This window comes from Callithrix jacchus, chromosome 16 (genome assembly GCF_049354715.1).
Source record: "Callithrix jacchus isolate 240 chromosome 16, calJac240_pri, whole genome shotgun sequence".
Classification (NCBI taxonomy): Eukaryota; Metazoa; Chordata; class Mammalia; order Primates; family Cebidae; genus Callithrix; species Callithrix jacchus.
In genome coordinates, this window is record NC_133517.1 from 69,155,012 (window position 1) to 69,175,712 (window position 20,701).

At 40.9% G+C, this 20,701-nt stretch overlaps 1 long non-coding RNA gene across 1 annotated transcript in view; it reads right to left on the minus strand.

Annotated features, from left to right (window-relative positions):
• Window positions 1-20,701, minus strand: part of LOC144576508 (uncharacterized) — a 32,963-nt gene that overhangs the window by 11,137 nt on the left and 1,125 nt on the right. The window lies entirely within an intron of this gene.

A 20,701-nucleotide genomic window follows, 5' to 3' on the forward strand; every position in this document is an offset into this window, starting at 1 on the left:
CAATAATTGTCTATGTCTCTTTTCCTTCTTTCTAAAAATAATTCTCTATTTGTCCTCACTGTCTGCTCTATGGCCATTCCTAAGGGATCACTTGGTTCCTTGAGTTCCTTCCTAACTTTATTCCCACCTAGCAGCACAGTTATTTAATTCGCCAACTGTATGTTTTCAAGGGCCCCCAGCATTGTCTTTTGTAAACGTCATGTGGTCTAACTCATCATCATTCCATAAATTGTTCATCTATATCCTCAAATATAATCATTTTTCTCCTTTCTCAGAACATGTTCAGAGCTTGGTCAGTCATGTAGCCAATAAGTATTTGTGTAGCCTTTAATATAGGCTAATCCCTGATTTAGGAATTGGAAATTGACAAAGAGATAGGACACTTTGGTACAATGAAGGATAAAGATAAGAACCGAGGTAATTTTAGCCTCTTGCTAGGACATAAATGTCTGAGCTGGAAACTACCTAAGAGAGCAATTTATTCTCCATTTTATAGATACTGAAACTGAGTCCCAGGTTTTTTAGGGCAGTTTCCAGTATTTTGTACCAATTATTTTAATCTTAACAGATTTTAAATGTTAAAGACTGTGTACTCACTAAAAAAACCCAATACCTTAAAGCAATTTCATTGCTTCCTAGTTTTTTTTTTTTTTTTTCAATTGAAGCTATAGATTGGGGCTTCCAATTACCATGAGGTAGAGTTGCTATTAAATTGATTTCATTCCATCAAAATTAGAAAAATTTCTAGCCTGGCCAAAGTGGCGAAACCACATCTCTACTAAAAATGCAAAAACCAGCTGGGCATGGTGGCGGGCACCTGTAATCTCAGCTACTCAGGAGGCTGAGGCAGGAGAATCGCTTGAACCCAGAAGGCAAAGGTTGTGATGAATGGATATGGTGCCACTGAACTCCAGCCTGCATGACAGAGCAAGACTCCATCGGAAAAAAAGAAAAAGAAAAAGTTGATGTTTTGTTTTGGCTGAGCCTGCGTATTACTAGGAAGACTAAACATATTTTTTTCATTATAATTTTCACAATTTTTTGTGAATCCCTAGGGATTCAGGGAGCACAGCTTAGGCAAACTTGCTAAGATGGGATAATAATGCCAATGGCAAGAATCAAACCATGAGTCCTGCATTCTGCCCATAGCCCTTCATGTTTCATGCAAGCAGCCACCATTTCTTGGGCCCCAGCTGTGTTTTGGTCACTCTTCCAAGTACTATGACACAAAGAGCTGCAGATGCTCCAAGAGAAGGGAAGAGAAAAGTCTGCACATGTGAACAGCAATCATTCACAGAGGTAAGACCAAGTGAAAAAGCAGTGACAGAGGGATGAAGGAAGTAGAGGTAGCCCACCATGGCACCTATTTTACCTATGTAACAAACCTGGGAGGGGGACTCAAGATGGCGCTATGAGAACAACCCAGGATTGAAGCTCTCGGTTAATCCGTGGAGAGGTGAGTCAGAGCTGCATTTTCAGACCAATCTTCGTTGCCCACAGAACGGGGAAATTTCCAAGTATAAAGGAGACACGGGACACCAGGCAGAGGCTCTGCTTGGAGAAGCCAGCAGCCGGGTTGGCGGTGGCCGGCCCTACCCAGCGCTTCCCACGAGGCACGCTTGTCCGGGTGCCCTGTTGAACTGGCAACCTGAGACTTGAGAGGGCTGAACTTGAGACTAAAGGGGACTTGGACAGTGGGCCAGCCCAGGGGATTGCATGGACACAGCGTTAGGGGTAGCGCATTGGGACAGACAAAACGGTGATTCCAAATGCTTGCCATGGATACGGTCCCTGAGACACTCCGTGGGGGAGGGGCGTCCACCATTACCGAGGCAACCCGCCCTGACTAAGATACATGCCCACTGCTGACGCAGCCTGCAGTTGCCGAGGCAACCCACCCCTACTGAGATACATGCCCACTGCTGACGCAGCCTGCCATTGCCGAGGCAACCCACTACAACAGAGAGACACCGCTGCAGGGCGTAGCCCGTGGCGGAGACCGCAGCAGAAGAGCAAAAGCCTGCAGCAACAGGGCAAACCTCACAACAGCAGGACAGAGCCTCTGCAGTCAAAAAGTGACTAGACTGCCTCCTAGCTGGGCAGGACACCTCAACGGACATCCAAAAATAAAGCCCCAACCCCCCGAGACAGAGCATTTGAGAAAAAAAGGGCTTTTTAATGACCTCTGTTGCAGCAGAATCAAACATAGCAGCCTAACAGCCCTGAATGAACAACATAGCTCACAGCTCAGCAACTGAGCTCCGATAAAGTACAGACTGTCTCCTCAAGCAGCTCCCTGACCCCTCTATATCCAAAAGACTGACATTTGGCAGGCATCATCCTGGGACAAAGATAGCAGAAAAAGAAACTGGTAGCATCCCTCACTGTTCCGCAGCTGCTATAGGTGCACCCCAGACAAGCAGGGCCTGCAGTGGACCTCAGCAGTCATACAGCGAAGGGGCTAGACTGGTAGAAGGAAAACCAAGTAACAGAAATACTTCATCATCAACAATCCAGGTGTCCACTAAGAGACCCAATTGAAAAGTCAGCAACTACGCAGACGACAAGTGGATAAATCCACAAAGATGGGAAGAAACCAGCGCAAAAAGGAGGAAAACACCCGAAACCAGAACACCTCGCCTCCTAGAAAGAACCAAAACTCCTCACCAGCAAGGGAACAAAGCTGGATGGAGAATGACTGTGATGAAATGACGGAATTAGACTTCAGAAGGTGGATAATGAGAAACTTTTGTTAGCTAAAAGAACATGTATTAAACCAATGCAAAGAAACTAAGAACCTTGAAAAAAGATTTGAGGAAATGATAACAAGAATGGATAACTTAGACAGGAATATGAATGAATTAAAGGAGCTGAAAAACACAATACGAGAACTTCGCGAAGCATGCACAAGTTTCAATAGCCGAATTGACCAAGCAGAAGAAAGAATATCTGAAGTCGAAGATCAACTCAAAGAAATAAAACGAGAAACCAAGATCAGAGAAAAAAGCGCAAAAAGGAATGAACAAAGTCTCCAAGAAATGTGGGACTATGTGAAAAGACCTAACCTACGTTTGATAGGTGTACCAGAAGGGGACGAAGAGAATGAATCCAAGCTGGAAAATACTCTTCAGGACATCATCGAGGAAAATTTCCCCTACCTAGCAAGACAGGCCAACACTCAAATGCAGGAAATACAGAGAACACCACAAAGATATTCCGTAAGAGGAGCAACCCCAAGGCACATAATCGTCAGATTCAACAAGGATGAAATAAAGGGGAAAATACTAAGGACAGCCAGAGAGAAATGTCGGGTCACCCACAAAGGGAAGCCCATCAGACTCACAGCAGATCTCTTGGCAGAAACACTACAAGCCAGAAGAGAGTGGGGGCCAATATTCAACATTCTTAAAGAAAAGAACTTTCAACCCAGGATTTCATATCCAGCCAAACTGAGCTTCAGAACTGAAGGAAAAATAAAATCCTTTGCGAACAAGCAAGTACTCAGAGATTTTGTCACCACCAGGCCTGCTTTACAAGAGCTCCTGAAAGAGGCACTACACATAGAAAGGAACAACCAGTACCAGCCATTCCAAAATCACACTGAATGCTAAAGAGCATCAACATAATGAAGAATCTACAACAACTAACGGGAAAAACGGCCACTTAGCATCAAAATGGCAGTATCAAATTCACACATAACAATATTAACCCTAAATGTAAATGGACTAAATGCACCAATCAAAAGACACAGACTGGCAAATTGGATAAAAATCCAAAACCCATCAGTGTGCTGTATCCAGGAAACCCATCTCACGTGCAAGGATACACAAAGGCTCAAAATAAAGGGATGGAGGAAGATTTACCAAGCAAATGGAGAGCAAAAAAAAGCAGGAGTTGCAATTCTCATCTCTGATAAAATAGACTTTAAAGCAACAAAGATCAAAAGAGACAAAGAAGGCCATTACATAATGGTAAAAGGATCGATACAACAAGAAGAGCTAACGATCCTGAACATATATGGACCCAATACAGGAGCACCCAGATACATAAGGCAAGTTCTTAATGACTTACAAAGAGACTTACACTCCCACACAATAATAGTGGGAGACTTTAACACTCCACTGTCAATATTACACAGATCAACCAGACAGAAAATCAACAAGGATATACAGGGCTTGAACTCAGACCTGGAGCAAGCAAACCTGATAGACATTTACAGAACTCTCCACCCCAAATCCACAGAATATACATTCTTCTCAGCACCACATCACACCTACTCTAAAATTGACCACATAATTGGAAGTAAAGCACTGCTCAGCAAATGCAAAACAACTGAAATCATAACAAACAGCCTCTCAGACCATAGTGCAATCAAGATAGAACTCAGAATTCAGAAACCAACCCAGAACCACACAGCTTCATGGAAACTGAACAACTGGCTCTTGAATGTTGACTGGGTAAACAATGAAAGGAAGGGAGAAATAAAGAAGTTCTTCGAAACCAATGAGAACGAAGACAAAACATGCCAGAACCTCTGGGACACATTTAAAGCAGTCTCTAGAGGAAAGTATATAGCAGTAAATGCCCATATGAAGAGAATGGAGAGATCCAAAATTGACACCCTATCGTCAAAATTGAAAGAGCTAGAGGAGCAAGATCAAAAAAAAACTCAAAACCCAGCAGAAGACAAGAAATAACTAAGATCAGAGCTGAACTGAAGGAGATTGAGACACGAAAAACCCTTCAAAAAATCAATAAATCCAAGAGCTGGTTTTTTGAAAAGATCAACAAAATAGACAGACCACTAGCCAGATTGATTAAAAATAGAAGAGAAAACAACCAAATAGATGCAATAAAAAATGATAAAGGGGAAATCACCACAGATTCCACAGAAATTCAAACCATCATCAGAGAATATTACAAACAACTCTATGCACATAAACTAGTAAACCTGGAAGAAATGGATAAATTCCTGTACTCCTGTGTCCTCCCAAGCCTAAACCAGGAGGAAGCTGAAACTATGAATAGACCAATAACAAGGTCAGAAGTCGAGGCAGCAATTAAGAGCCTACCACACAAAAAAAGCCCAGGTCCAGATGGGTTCACAGCCGAATTCTACAAGACACACAAAGAGGAGCTGGTACCATTCCTTCTAAAACTATTCCAAATAATCCAAAAAGAGGGAATCCTTCCCAAATCATTTTATGAGACCAACATCATCCTGATACCAAAACCCGGCAGAGACCCAACGAGAAAAGAAAACTTCAGGCCAATATCCATGATGAACATAGATGCAAAAATCTTCAATAAAATATTGGCAAGCTGATTGCAACAGCAAATCAAAAAACTTAATCATCATGATCAAGTAGGATTCATCCCGGGGATACAAGTCTGGTTCAACATACGCAAGTCTATAAATGTAATTCACCACATAAACAGAACCAAAAACAAAAACCACATGATTATCTCAATTGACGCAGAGAAGGCATTTGACAAAATACAACAGCGCTTTATGCTAAAAACCCTCAATAAACTCGGGATTGACAGAACGTATCTCAAAGTAATAAAAGCTATTTATGACAAACCAACAGCCAATATCATACTGAAATGGCAAAAACTGGAAGCATTCCCTTTGAAATCCGGCACTAGACAAGGATGCCCTCTCTCACCACTCCTATTCAATATAGTACTGGAAGTTCTAGCCACAGCAATCAGGCAAGAAAAAGAAATAAAGGGTATTCAAATAGGAAAGGTGGAAGCCAAATTGTCTCTATGTGCAGATGACATGATAGTATACCTAGAAGACTCCATTGCCTCAGCCCAAAAACTCCTGAAACTGATAAGCAACTTCAGCGAAGTCTCAGGATATAAAATCAATGTGCAAAAATCACAGGCATTCGTCTACACCAATAACAGACTTAAAGAAAGCCAAATCAAGAACGAACTGCCATTCACAATTGCTACAAAAAGAATAAAATACCTTGGAATACAACTCACAAGGAACGTAAGGGACCTCTTCAAGGAGAACTACAAACCACTGCTCAACGAAATCAGAGAGGACACAAACAGATGGAGAAACATTCCATGTTCATGGTTAGAAAGAATTAATATCATGAAAATGGCTATACTTCCCAAAGTAACTTACAGAATCAACGCTATCCCCATCAAGCTACCATTGACTTTCTTCACAGAACTGGAAAAAAACACCATGAACTTCATATGGAACCAAAAGAGAGCCCGCATAGCCAAATCAATTCTAAGCAAAAAGAACACAGTGGGGGGCATCACACTACCGGATTTCAAACTATACTACAAGGCTACAGTAATCAAAACAGCATGGTACTGGTACCAAAACAGAGATATAGACCAATGGAACAAAACAGAGGCACCGGAGGCAACACAACATATCTACAACTATACAATCTTTGATAAACCTGACAAAAACAAGCAATGGAAAAAGGATTCCCTATTTAACAAATGGTGTTGGGAAAACTGGCTAGCCATGTGCAGTAAGCAGAAACTGGACCCCTTCCTGACACCTTACACTAAAATTAACTCCAGATGGATTAAAGACTTAAACATAAAACCTGGCACGATAAAAACCCTAGAAGGAAATCTAGGCAAAACTATCCAGGACATAGGAGTAGGCAAGGACTTCATTAACAAAACACCAAAAGCATTGGCAACAAAAGCCAAAATAGACAAATGGGACCTAATGAAACTCCACAGCTTCTGCATGGCAAAAGAAACAGTCACTAGAGTGAATTGGCAACCAACAGAATGGGAAAAAAAATTTTTGCAGTTTACCCATCTGACAAAGGGCTGATATCCAGAATTTACAAATAACTCAAACAGATTTACAGGAAAAAAACAAACAAGCCCATTCAAAAGTGGGCAAAGGATATGAACCGACACTTTACGAAAGAAGATATATATGAGGCCAACAATCATATGAAAAAATGCTCATCGTCACTGGTCATCAGAGAGATGCAAATCAAAACCACATTGAGATACCATCTCACGCCAGTTAGAATGGCGATCATTAAAAAATCTGGAGATAACAGATGCTGGAGAGGATGTGGAGAAAAAGGAACACTTTTACACTATTTGTGGGAGTGTAAATTAGTCCAACCATTGTGGAAGACAGTGTGGCGATTCCTCAAGGGCTTAGAAATAGAAATTCCATTTGACCCAGCAATCCCATTACTGGGTATATACCCAAAGGACTATAAATCGTTCTACTATAAGGACACATGCACACGAATGTTCATTGCAGCACTGTTTACAATAGCAAAGACCTGGAATCAACCCAAATGCCCATTGATGATACACTGGATTGGGAAAATGTGGCACATATACACCATGGAATATTATGCAGCAATCAGAAATGATGAGTTCGTGTCGTTTGTAGGGACATGGATGAATCTGGAGAACATCATTGTCAGCAAACTGACACAAGAACAGAAAATGAAACACCGCATATTCTCACTCATAGGCGGGTGATGAAAAATGAGAACACATGGACACAGAGAGGGGAGTACTAAACACTGGGGTCTGTTGTGGGGAAAAGGGGAGGGCCAGTGGGAGGGGGAGGTGGGGAGGGATAGCCTGGGGAGAAATGCCAAATGTGGGTGAAGGGGAGAAAGCAAACAAAACACACTGCCATGTGTGTACCTATGCAACTGTACCCCAAAACCTAAAATGCAATAAAAAAAAGATTAAAAAAATAAATAATAAAAAAAAACAAACCTGAACATTCTGCACATGTACCCCAGAACATAAAGTATAATTTAAAAAAGAAGAAGAAGAAAAAAAGAATTTACATAGCATTGTCCCACAGACTTTAAACCTTATTTCATAAGCAATGAGAGGTCATCGAGGATTTTGAATTAGGGAAATGGCACGATCACTTTATGTCTTTTGAAGGCTGTAGTGTGGAGCGTATACCAGCTTAGGGGAGAGATCAGACACAAGGAGACCAAGTCAGAGGCCATCATAGCAATCTAAGCAAGGATATGTAAGGGCCAAAAGAGTGGGAAGAGAGGAGTACATGGAAATGGATGTGAGAAACATTTAGAATAGTAGATAGCGCTAGAGGAGCAGGAAGTCAGAATTTTAAAGCGCTGTAAGTGTTCTGTCAATTTAGCCATCACTTCCACCCTGCTTTTTGAGGTCATTAGGTGCTATGTCCCATGTGACCTTCTTTAAGTGAGCCTGAGCTTAGCAACCAGAGATAGACACCAGACCCCAAATGAGCCAGATTTTCTTTCCTGGAAATCTTAAATGAAGGCATAAAGTGTGAATTGTCCATACTCTGGAAAGTTCTGTATATTTACATTGGAGCTTTGGAGACTCAAGGGCTAAAGACCATGTTGGGGCATGAATAAGCAGTAGAAGGCAGTCTCTAAGGTAGACAACAGAGAAAATGCATACAGAGAAGACAAATGAAGGACGATGTCAGCCAAGAGAGGAAGCCAGGGAGAGGGGATAGGAAAAATATAGGGGAGACAAATGGAGACCTTGGTAAGGGATCATACTGTTTAAATTGTAAGAAAACAAATTGAAAATCAGTATTCCAGAGCAAAAGGACTTACGCATTCGAACTGGAGAAGGTGTTTGAACAAAATGCTGCATTCCACTTTAGAGTGGTTTCAAGAGATAAAAAAGAACCTGGCAAAGAAAATCTTAGGAAGGAAGCATCCTGTCCCTGCTGCCATGAGATCAAACGTGGCACAAGGACATTGTGACACTTAAGTGTTCTCAAAATGTGACAAATCAGAGTGTTTGCCTGTGTTTAAGAAAGGAAGCCTTCTGTGGAACCGTGAGGTAATTATAGCCATTATATTTAAATATTTGTTTAGCACCAGTACATTGCTATGCCACATTTTGGGGTTTGGGGTTTTCCAAAAGAATGCCTGTGGTAAAGGGATAACAAAAGAACTCATTGAAGAGAAATGTAAATGCATACATGTTGGCCGTTGTGCGGAGTGGGAACAAAGACACAGAGACTGAAGACGATTCCTACCATAGGGAAGCTTACCTCCAGGGAACACGGTAGTAGGATGCTAAGCATTATAGTGGAAGTTTTTCATTGTTTTGTTTTATACTTTAAGTTTTGGGGTACATGTACAGAATGTGCAGGTTTGTTACATAGGTATACAAGTGCCATGGTGGTTTGCTGCATCCATCACCCCATCATCTATGTTAGGTATTTCTCCTAATGCTATCCCTTGCTAATCTCCCCACCCCCTGCTATTCCTCCCCTGGCCCCCCAGACCCCAATAGACCCCAGTGTGTAACCTTCCCCTCCCTGTGTCCATGTGTTACCACTGCTCAACACCCACTTACGAGTGAGAACATGCAGTGTTTGGTTTTCTGTTCTTGTGTCAGTTTGCTGAGAATGATGGTTTTCAGGTTTATGCATGTCCCTGCAAAAGACATGAACTCATCCTTCTTACAGCTACATAGTATTCCATGGTATATATGTGCCACATTTTCTTTATCCAGTCTATCATTGATGGGCATTTGGGTTGATTCCAAGTCTTTGCTATCATGAACAGTGTCGCAATAAACATACGTGTGCACGTGTCTTTATGATTGAATGTTTTATAATCCTTTGGGTATATACCCAGTAAAAGGATTGCTGGGTCAAATATAGTAGAAGTTATAACAGGAAACCAGCATAAACCAGAGGGGATATGGGGAACTATTTTCTAGGAGGAGACATTTGAATATTACAGAATAAACAGAAATGCACTGAACAATTAAAGGTGGAAGAGGGTGGGTGCTATGAAGAAATTATCACGTTTTTCCTCCAAGTAGTATTCACACTTGTAGGTACTGATTCATAAACAAAACCTTAAGTCTCTTGAAAGTAGGGTCTAATTCTGTTTTAAATTGATGAGCTGATATTTTTCTTGTTGGGTCCCAACCAATATTAATATATTTGGTGTTATTCCACGGTGGTGAACCACGTGAGTTTGGGAGTCCAACAAACTGGACCTCAGGTCTAAGCTCAGACATTTTCTAGCTGTGTGGCCTTGAGCAAACTATTTCATAGCTCGGTGCCTCAATGTTCTAAAACGGGTGATACTGATATTTACTTCATTGGATGTTTTTGATAATTATACTACTTCCAGCAATATAAAAAATAGTTGAAACATCTTACATAAGAAAAAAGTATTCTTTATATCCCATTCTCCAGTAAACTTATCTCAAAGTCATAAATATATTGGTATATGTAGTTTGTTAATATACTAGCTTTAAAAACATTACAAGAAATTAAGAAAAAACATTTACCCATTATGTCCACCCAAACAAAACATCAGTCCCCTCATCCACTACCTAAGCTCCCTTCTGTTTTTTTGATTTCCCCAGACTTAGATATCAAAAACAGCTAAAATTCCAGTACGTTTAATTACATGTTCTGCTTCTTTATACCTAATATTATTTACAAACGTTTTTCTTTTGTTATATTTTTCATGATTATTGCTCCAAATTTAGAATGAAAGTATTATCATTAAGTTGTCCCCATTGTTAGATATTTGAATCATTTATAATTTTGCACTATTAAAAATAATATTACATTGCCTTCATTTATTCCATAAATATTTTTGAGCATCTATTAAGTGCAAGACACTATTCTTCAATGTTGGATTAGGAAACTGATTCAGTCAGAAATTCTGCTTGCAAGTTTTCAGTCTAGTAGAGTATAGCTAGATCAGTAGGTAAATACATGCAATAAGAGGAATGGCATGGGTGCTGTAGGAAACATCCAGTTACACTTTTGAGCAAGTGGTTTTATTTGGCTATCATCCATGGTTACTGAAACAAAACACAGAGAGATTAAATTGGAATAGTAAGGACAGATCACGGAAGGTCTTGAACTCTAAGTTAGAGAGTCTGGGCTACTTCCTGGGACTGATGGGTTACCATCAATTGAGGCACCATGAAATAATGGCTAAATGAGCATGAGTTCAACAATAAAGATTTATTAAATAAATCATGACATGCACAAGAAATGGAATATCATAAAGCCATTAAAATAAGCGGTAAAAGAATAACTAATGACTTGATCATTTAAAACATTATCTACACAGAAAAGTCAGGTCATAAAGCAATATATACAGTATGACCCCAAGTTTGTAACAGAAACAAAAAATAGAAAAAAAGCTGGAAAGATATATGCAGCAATGTCTTTGTGGTTATTTCTGAATATAGAAATTATGAGTAATTTTCATTTTTCCCTTTGTACTTTATATTACTTTTGCATTTTAAAGTTGGGCACTTAATAGAGCTCTAACTGCAGCATTTGGATTGTCTCCAATTTCCATTAGTGGGGGAAATGCTTTGATAAAAATTTTTATGCAGAAATATTTGTGTGTGTCTCTATCAATTTATGTAAGTGAAATTTGGGGATCAAGAGGTATGCCCACAGGTTATGTATACTTTGTATACTTCTAAAAACTTTGGTATTCAAATTTTTAACTTTAAAAAAAGGCATTGTTTCTAGAGCTAGACTACCTATGCTTCAATGTAAACTCCACCATTTCCGAGAATGTGACCCTGAACAAGTTACATTAATTTTCTGTGCCTCACTTTGAAATGTGAGGATATTAATGCACCTTCCTTATGGGGTTATTGTAAAGATTAGATGCATTGTTTCCTGTAGCTTACAAGAATGCCCAGTGCAGGGTAAGCACTTAATCAATGTAAAACATTATGAATTTGTTTTGGTTTTTTTTTGGCTGAGTACAGTGGCTCACACCTGTAATCCCAGAATTTTGTTTGGGAGGCTGAGGAGGGTGGATTACTTGAGATCAGGAGTTCAAGACCAGCCTGGCCAACATGGTGAAACCCCGTCTCTACTAAAAATACGAAAAACTAGCTGCGCATGGTGGCACCTGCCTGCAATCCCAGCTACTCAGGAGGCTCAGGAGTATCGATTAAATGTGAGAGGCAGAGGTTGAGTTAGCTGAGATTGCCCCACTGCACTCCAGTCTGGGTGACAGAGCAAGACTCTGTCTCAAAAACAAAACAAAAAGCAAAACAAACAAACAAAATCATTTTTAAAAATTTATGAATTTTTATTATTGATAATACAAGAAAAAAAATTGGTTTTACCTGAAGCACTTTTTTTTTTGTCATTTAATGTTTTCCATTAAGACAGTATTTCCCACCCTCCAAGTAATTCGTTCTTACAATTTCTTTCACCACTTTAGAAAATGTTCTTTAGTAGGTTTGAATCTGTGATCACTAAAAAAAATTGAAAAGTTCTTTAAGAATAATTCCCAGGTTATGGGATAAGAGTCATTACCCTTTGCTGTTGGTATGAAAATGTATATTTTTAATAGTCTTTAAGCTATCCAATCAGTAGTCACAATATATTTTGGCATGGAAGCTAGTTAGGATGTAGTTCTACTGTGTCAAAATCAATTCTGAAAGAACACAGAGATCCCTACAGGATTTCAGGCTTCACTTTTCAAGGGACTATTACAGTTTGAACAAGCATTTGTTCCCAACATTTCCCTCTGGAGCCTCTCTGAGATAGATGAAAGAGGGAAAGGAATCTTTTTTATAAAGTGGAAGGTGCACCCGCCAGAAGCAATTACAGATCAGCAAAGAAAGCATCCTTTAAAATTTTGGGTTTTGTAGAACATAATCCTATCACATAAAATATTCTGTTAAACAAAGCCTTCCTTAAAAGATGAGGCTGCATTAGAATTCAGACGTATTCTGTACGCCAGCAAAAGAAGTACGTCCTTTCCAGACTCCTTTGTGTGTCCTCTGCACATGCCTGTAACTGACACAATACCCACGGCCCAGAGGAAGGAACTGAGGACTGGAAATAAGGATACTTGGACTTTAGACTTACTTGCTACTAATTACCTGGGTGACCTTGTACTCACAGTTACAAGGAAACTTTTCTGAACTTGTTTTCTGTGGTAGAAATAAGTTATAGAAACAGCTCATGTCCAAGGGTCCTTGTGGTCCAAACATTCTGCTCTGTTTTTCCTGATTTTATTGTTTCTTTCTAGACTTGGCACAGAGTTAAGAATGCAGTAGGCAGTTATTAAATATTACAACAGGATTCCCCTTAGCACTTGGAGAGAAAAAGTGAAAATTCATGTGCTCACATTTTCTTCCTTGGCACACAACCCGTGTGTGTGTGTGTGTGTGTGTGTGTGTGTGTATGTGTGTGTGTGTATGAGAGAGAGAGAGAGATGAGTGAGAGAGAGAGAGAGAGAGAGAGAGAGAGAGAGATGAGTGAGAGAGAGAGAGAGATGAGTGAGAGAGAGAGAGAGATGAGTGAGAGAGAGAGAGAGATGAGTGAGAGAGAGAGAGAGAGATGAGTGAGAGAGGGGGAGAGAGAGAGAGAGAGAGAGAGAGAGAGAGAGAGAGAGAGAGAGAGAGAGAGAGAGAGAGAGAGAGATTGAGTCTTGCTCTTGTTGCCCAGGCTGGAGTGCAATGGCATGATCTCAGCTCACTGCAACCTCCGCCACCTGGGTTCAAGCGATTCTCCTACCTCAGCCTCCCCAGTAGCTGGGATTACAGGCACATGCCACCATGCCCAGCTAATTTTTGTATTTTTAGTAGAGATGGGGTTTCACCATGTTGGCCAGGCTGGTCTCGAGCCTTGTGATCTGCCCATCTCGGCCTCCCAAAGTGCTGAGGTTACAGGCGTGAGCCACCGCGCCCAGCCCAACAATCCACATTTTTAAAGTACCTATTAGGTGTTGGGCACTGTTATGTGGTGGGGACACATAGTCAGCAAAACAGAAAGCGTTTGTTCTTTGAAGCTGAGAGGAACATCAGATCATTAAGCAGGTGATGACTATCAAGTTTGACAGGTGTGGTGACCTCGGGCATAGCCAGCTTCGAGGTGCTGTGATTTTAAAGCTGGACCAACCACTGGAAGATGCTAATTGTTCTGATGTGTCAGCTCCTTTAGGCAACCCTCCCTGGCCCTTTCCAACAACCTTAGGTCAGGCTGGATGAGCTGTTTCCCTCTGGGCTCCCACTGGATCCAGTGCCAACTTCCACCGGGTCCCTAGTACATTGAACTGAAAGTGTCTGCACATATGTATTCACTCCATTAAATGCACAGTTCTCAAGAAGACAGGTCATTTCCATTATTTCTTTGTGCCTCTACCCAATACACCTATTTTAAGACATAGCACAGTTCCTGATGTTTTGTTGGGGCCCAGAAAATGTTTGTTGACTAGACATACCAGGTGGTAGAACTCTAATCAGAGTCCAATCAGCCCAGAAGTCAAGGACCAGCTCTAGCCAACCAAGTACTGTCTTGCATGGAAAACATCTACATAAAAGAAATTACTTGGTTACCTTCATTCTCACTCAGATTTATCTCTTACTGCTCAAATATTTCCTCCTTTACCAAGCCATAGAGAGCATTGAGCCCTAAAGAGATGATGTTGGAAAAGCCCTTTGACCTCTCTGGAAGAAGGTGAGTACACACACACACGATAACTTTACACTCCTCTGACTTTTTCTTTTCAATACTGAATTCTTATCAGCAGTTGACCCTGATGTCCCACTTTAGGGAATATGCTTCTAATAAACTCAGTAGAAAGTCAAAATAGACAAAATTCCTCTAAGACAACTCTAAGGCATTGGCATTGTCTTGCTGGTGTCCTGAAGGCACCCCAGCAGCATCCTGACCAAGCTCAGCGTTCCTACCACTGCCAAGCAACCTCTTTTCCAGTCTGAATCAGGAAAGAAGCTTTCTGAGTCTGTGGGTGGCTGGGAGCAGGGAATCTGCAGGTTAGTTGTTGTCCAACACCTTTGATTCCTCCATTGTTTGCCTCTGACCCATCAGTTTGTCTTTTCTTCCTTCAGCTCCCACTTGCTCTAATCTGAGGCTCTCTGTTCTCTGAAAGCCCAGCTTATCTGCCACCTCCTTGCCTTTGCACAGACTGAACTCTGGCATCCAGACTCTCCCACCCTCTCTGCATATTCAAATATTTCTTATTTTCAAGGTTAAAGTCACAGGGCAAATGCTTCAAAATGTCTTTTCTGATTATTCCAACTTCATATAGTTTCTCCTTCCTCTGAGCTTTCTATGGAGGCTTCCGTTTGTACATATTCTTCTTATCACTTCCTGCCTGGTGCTTTGGGAGTTCATGGACTGCTCTCATCTTCTCTGCTAGCTGCAAGTTCACTGAGGGCTAATTCATTGCTACATTCCCACACCCAGGACAGAGAGGATGCTCAGAACATGTGAGGCTGATGCAGGGATGGGTTCTTCCACCCACTCTTGCACTTCTCATTCTTCAAAATAATGGACACATCTGATGTTTGAAAGGAGTAAGGGAGAATTGAGAGGCCTGGTTGCTATAGAATTGCTATAGCGCTTCCTCGGATTGGGTCCTTTGTTATCTCTAGGCTTCCCCCAAGCTGGGCTGATTCTTGGGTGGAAAGCACTCAATCCCAAGGGGAAAGCGTGGGTAAAGGCATAGAGATGTAAGCAGGCTGTGACTTTTGGAAACCACAGTTTGACTTGAATGCAAAGTCTAAAGTGAGAGAAGACATGTAACTGAAAAGACAGAAACATCCTCAGATGCTAGAGACACTTACATGTTGTGTCGGAAGATGAGACTTCATCCCATAGCCAATGAGGGGCCCCCAACAAGGTAAGCAGAGGAGGCAACAGTTTGTCTCTGAAAGATAACTCTGGATGTTTTGTGAACAAAGAGGGATGGGAAGTGGGGGTCAGGGAGATCAGCTAAAAGGAAGTTGGTTAGTCTCCTAGACTGTACCGTATCTTTTGGTTTACCCTGGGTGGGTGAAGGAGAAATAGTAAATTTAGATGGCATGCAAGCACTTTTTTTGCAATTAAAAAATATCTGAGAAACCAATGGGCTAACGGTACTCAAAAGCCTTCCAAAACACCTGGCTACACACAATGTAAGATACACATTCCCTCCGGCTAAGGGAAAACGAAGCTTTAAATTAAGTACTGTTTCTAGGCACATCTGCCTTTTCATTTTTTCTTTCACACAGTTATTGACACCTGTTTTTAGCTGAAACATTCACTCTTCCTCAGAAAGTGAGGAAGAGGGAACAGAGCTTGCTGAGCCTGGGGAAAAGAGTAAATCACAGATCATTCAATAGGTAAGTTTTATTTTAAAGTAAAAAAATTCCAAAGTTTTAACTCTTTTAAACAAATAAAACAAACAAAAACAAACATAAGTTTGTTTCACTCATATGTCTTTCATTTCTGTCTTGGATTCATGGCCAAACCCCAGATAAATAACTACCACTCACTGAAGAAGGTATATTCCTTCATTTAAGCAACCTTTCTCTGCTGTTTGGAATATTTTGCTTTCCTGTGGCTGCCATTTTTAGAGCCTTGGAAATCATATGTAAAGAGAGTTGATCAGTGGGGAGAAATTTGAGTTGAGGAAGTGGTATAGTTTGGATGTGTGCTCCCTGCTCAATCTCATATTAAAATGTAATCCCCATTATTGAAGGTGGGGACAGGTGGAGGGTAATTGGCTCATGAGGACAGATTTCTCACTAATGGTTTAGCACCATCCTCCATTGTACTGTCCTCATGATAGTGATAAGTTCTTCTGAGATACGGGCATTTGAAAGTGTGTAGCACCTCTCCCATTGCACCCTCGGCCTACTGCCTGTTCACCTTCTGTCATAATTGTAAGTTTCCTGAGGCCTCCCCAGAAGCCAAGCAGATGCCAGCATTGTGCTTCTGTACAGTTTGCAGAACTGGGAGCTAATTAAATCTCTTTTCTTTGTAAATTACCTAGTCTCAGGTATTTCTTTACAGCAATGCAAGAACAATCTTAATACAGGAAGAGACTCAGAGCTGGTGCCCTGTGTTGCTGCAGTGCTTCTTTCTTAGCTGAACAGAACTCTTCATTTGAAGAGTAGAATATAATCCTATCTCATTAAATATTCTGTTAAATAAAGCTTTACATGGAAGGTGAGGCTTCTTTAGAATTCAGATACATTACTTATGCTAGCAAAAGAAATCAGTCTTTTACAGAATCCTTTGTACTTCCCTTGTACATATCTATAGCTGATAGAAGATAATTGACGAGACCCCCACATGGCAGAAATTTCTTTTTGGAGTCTTGTATGAATCCTCTAACCTCCATTTTTCCATCTAAAAAGGTTAAAAATAATGACAGATGACCTTTGGAGCCTGTTACTCTATCACAGGTGCTGGAAACTATGGTTTGTGAAGAAAATCAAGCATGCCACTAGTTTTTGTATGGCTAGAGCGCTAAGAATGGTTTTTACATCATTATTATTATTTTGAGATGGATTTTTGCTCTTGTTGCCCAGGCTGGAGTGCAATGGAACAATCTCGGCTCACTACAACCTCCGCCTCCTGGGTTCAAGCAATTCTCCTGCCTCAGCCTCCCAAGTAGCTGGGATTACAGCCATGCACCACTACACTGGGCTAATTTTGTGTATTTTTAGTAGAGACAGGGTTTCACCAAGTTGGTCTGAAATTCCTGACCTCAAGTGATCCACCCACCTTGGCCTCCCAATGTGATGGGATTACAGGCATAAGCCACCGTGTCCAGCAAGGTTTTACATTTCTAAATGATTGAAAAAAATCAAAACAGTAATAATAGATTGTGACATACGAAAAGGATATAAATCAAATTTTGATGTCTGTAAATAATGTTTCTTGGAATATAGCCACTCATTTGTTAACCTGTGGTCTACAGCTGCCTTCCACTGTGGTGACAGAATTGGGAAGTCGACATAGAGACTAAGCGGCCTGCAAAGCCTAATATATTTGTTATCTGGTCCTTTACAGAAAAGAATTTCTGACCCATGCTCTGTCTACTTAATAACCCTACATGTGAGTTTCCACCAGTGTTTCCACTTTAAAAGTGAGGAGACTGGGACACAGAGGATAACATGCTCTAGTGAGCACAGCTAGGAAGTGGATTCACCGTCTATACCATCCAGTCAGACTCCAATGGGTATGCTCTTATTCTTTATATGCCATACGTCCAAGCTTCAACTCCCCACAAAGAGAAATTGGTTAAAGTTTAAAAAAATAAAATACTGTTAGATGGAAGAAATTAGTTTTAGTATTTGATAGTGCAGAAGGGAACTTATAATTATCACTAATGTATTATCTATTTCAAAATGTAACTAAACGAGAAGAATTATAACATTCCCAATACAAAGAAAAGGTCAGCTTTTGAGGTGATGGATATCTTAATTTCCATGATTTGATTACTACACATTGTATATGGGTATCAAAATATCACACATATTCCCAAATATTCACAACTATTATTTATTAAAAAAAATAAATCTAAACTAAGTTGAGGTCTCGTTCCCTCTGAGAAGTCTTTCTCCGCTATTTTAACTTCTACTATTCTCTTTCTCCAGCAAATTTTCAAATCACTCCCTGTCTGTCCCATTCGTTTTGGCCTTTAGTCATGTACTACTGCAGTCACTCACTTGTTTTGCTATCCCAATAGAATGCAAAGCCCAGTGAGAGCAGGCAATGTGCCTGCTTTTACACCCCAGCCATTGGCACAGGGCCTGACTCGTGGTAGGAGCTCAGAACAAATGCCACTGATTGAACAAATATGACTTAGCAGTCCAGTGTGATTCTTCTCCCCTCTACTAAAGCAAGCTCATTTATAACAAAGATTAAAACTTCCACTCCTAGTGTTTTTCCTCACAGGGAAGAGCAACATGCTAGCCCTCAATGGTCCATTATTAGAGATTGCCACTATATTGAAAAGAAAAATGATGACATTATAACCCTCATTTACTGACAACAGTGTTTGACCCAACCTACCAAGGGCAACCTCCTGCCTTCAGGTTGTTCAGACATGCCATTTCTCAGCGAATTTCAAGTCTCTCTTTGAGAGCCTGTACTGACTTCCTCCTATCTACAGAATCAAGTCCAGTTTCCTCAGCTTGGCTTTCAGAACCCTCAGGGGTTTGATCCCAAGACAACTTTCCAGCTACATCTTCTCCATTTCCTCACATCAGACTTTCCACCATTTCCCAAGCTGCCACCCTTAGCCTGCGACCACACCTTCAATCACGCTGTTCCCCATCCTATGTCCCCAGTCATTATATCTTTGAACGCCTAATGCCATGGGGGAAATGCAACCTCTACAACGACAGACAATGCCTCAGTGTCCTCCTCTTGTCCTGCAGGGTTTAACCCAGTGGCTGTGCACAATCAATGCTCAAGAATGGCTTGTTTGTTGCTATGATTCTAGTCTGTTATCCATCCACCTGTTCTCATCAAAATCCTCTGACTGCAAGGGGGTAGGGATACTGCAAGAAGGAGGAAAAGGAACAAAGGCCTGTGCACCTCCAGTCTTCAGGTTTATCCATCCATCCAGCATTTATTAAGGCCTGTCCACCTCCAGTCTTCAGGTTCATCCATCCATCCAGCATTTATTAAACACCTACAGTGTGCCAGGCACTGTGTTGAGAACTTTATATTTATTATTTCTCCTAATACTTATAACATCTCAGTGAGGTAGATACTATTATTAGATTCATTAGACAAAAGGGTTAACCTAGGCTCAGAGAGGTGTGTAATTTGCCCAAGGTCACACAGCTATTTGTGTCTGCTCATGGAACAAAATGTATGGTTTTTCTATTACATGTCATCATCCCAAAACAAAGACCTTGCCACCGGAGAGCTGAGGGAGAAAACCTGTGAAACCCAAGAAAATAAATCATAACTCCCTGAGCATGTAAAACAAAGGAAGTACAAGTGGCTTATTCACATACAGATTTTCTTTTTAAAAAATGTGAAATGAGGAACTCTGCAAACTTGGGTGGGGTTTTCTACAGGGTTGGCCTAGCTGAAACAGAGGAGGAAGTGAAATCAAAGGAAGGAATAAAACATTGATTTTGGGTAAATAAATCTCTATTATCACACATGTTCTAGGTTTTTTTTTTCAAACTCATTAAAGTCTGTGTTCCAAACAGAAAACTTCAAGAAATTTAGGGGCTGGCCATGACAATATATGCTCAGATCTCCTGCCATGAGAAGCTGACTGAATGCCCCAGCTACTGATACCTGCTGTGTTCATGTCACGGTCACACCTTCCCTAGGTACCCCCCAGCCAATGACTAAACACCACAAGGAGACTGGTCTGGACCTGTTCCTTAAGGCAGCAGTCCCTAGCCCTTTTGGCACCAGGGACCAGTTTCATAGAAGACAAATTTTCCACAGACTCATGGGATCAGGGAGCAGGGGGATGGTTTTGAGATGATTCAATTGCATTACATTTATAGTGTGCTTTATTTCTATTAATATTATTACTACATTGTAATCTATAATGAAATAACTATACAACTCACCATAATGTAGAATTGGTGGGAGTCCTGAGCATGTTTTCCTAGAACTAGATGATCCCATCTGGGAGTGATGGGAAACAGGGACAGATCATAAGGCATTAGATTCTCATAAGGGGCACGCAACCTAGAGCCATCACATGAGCAGTTCACAATAGAGAACTCTTATGAGAATCTAGTGCCACTGCTAATAGTACAGAGGGTGGAGCTCAGAAAGTAATGCAAGCAGTGGGGAGCAGCTGTAAATACAGATGAAGCTTCAGTGGCTGGGCCACCACTCACCTCCTGCTCTGCGGACCAGTTCCTAACAGGACACGGACCAGTAGAGGTCCATGCCCAGGGGACTGGGAATCTCTGT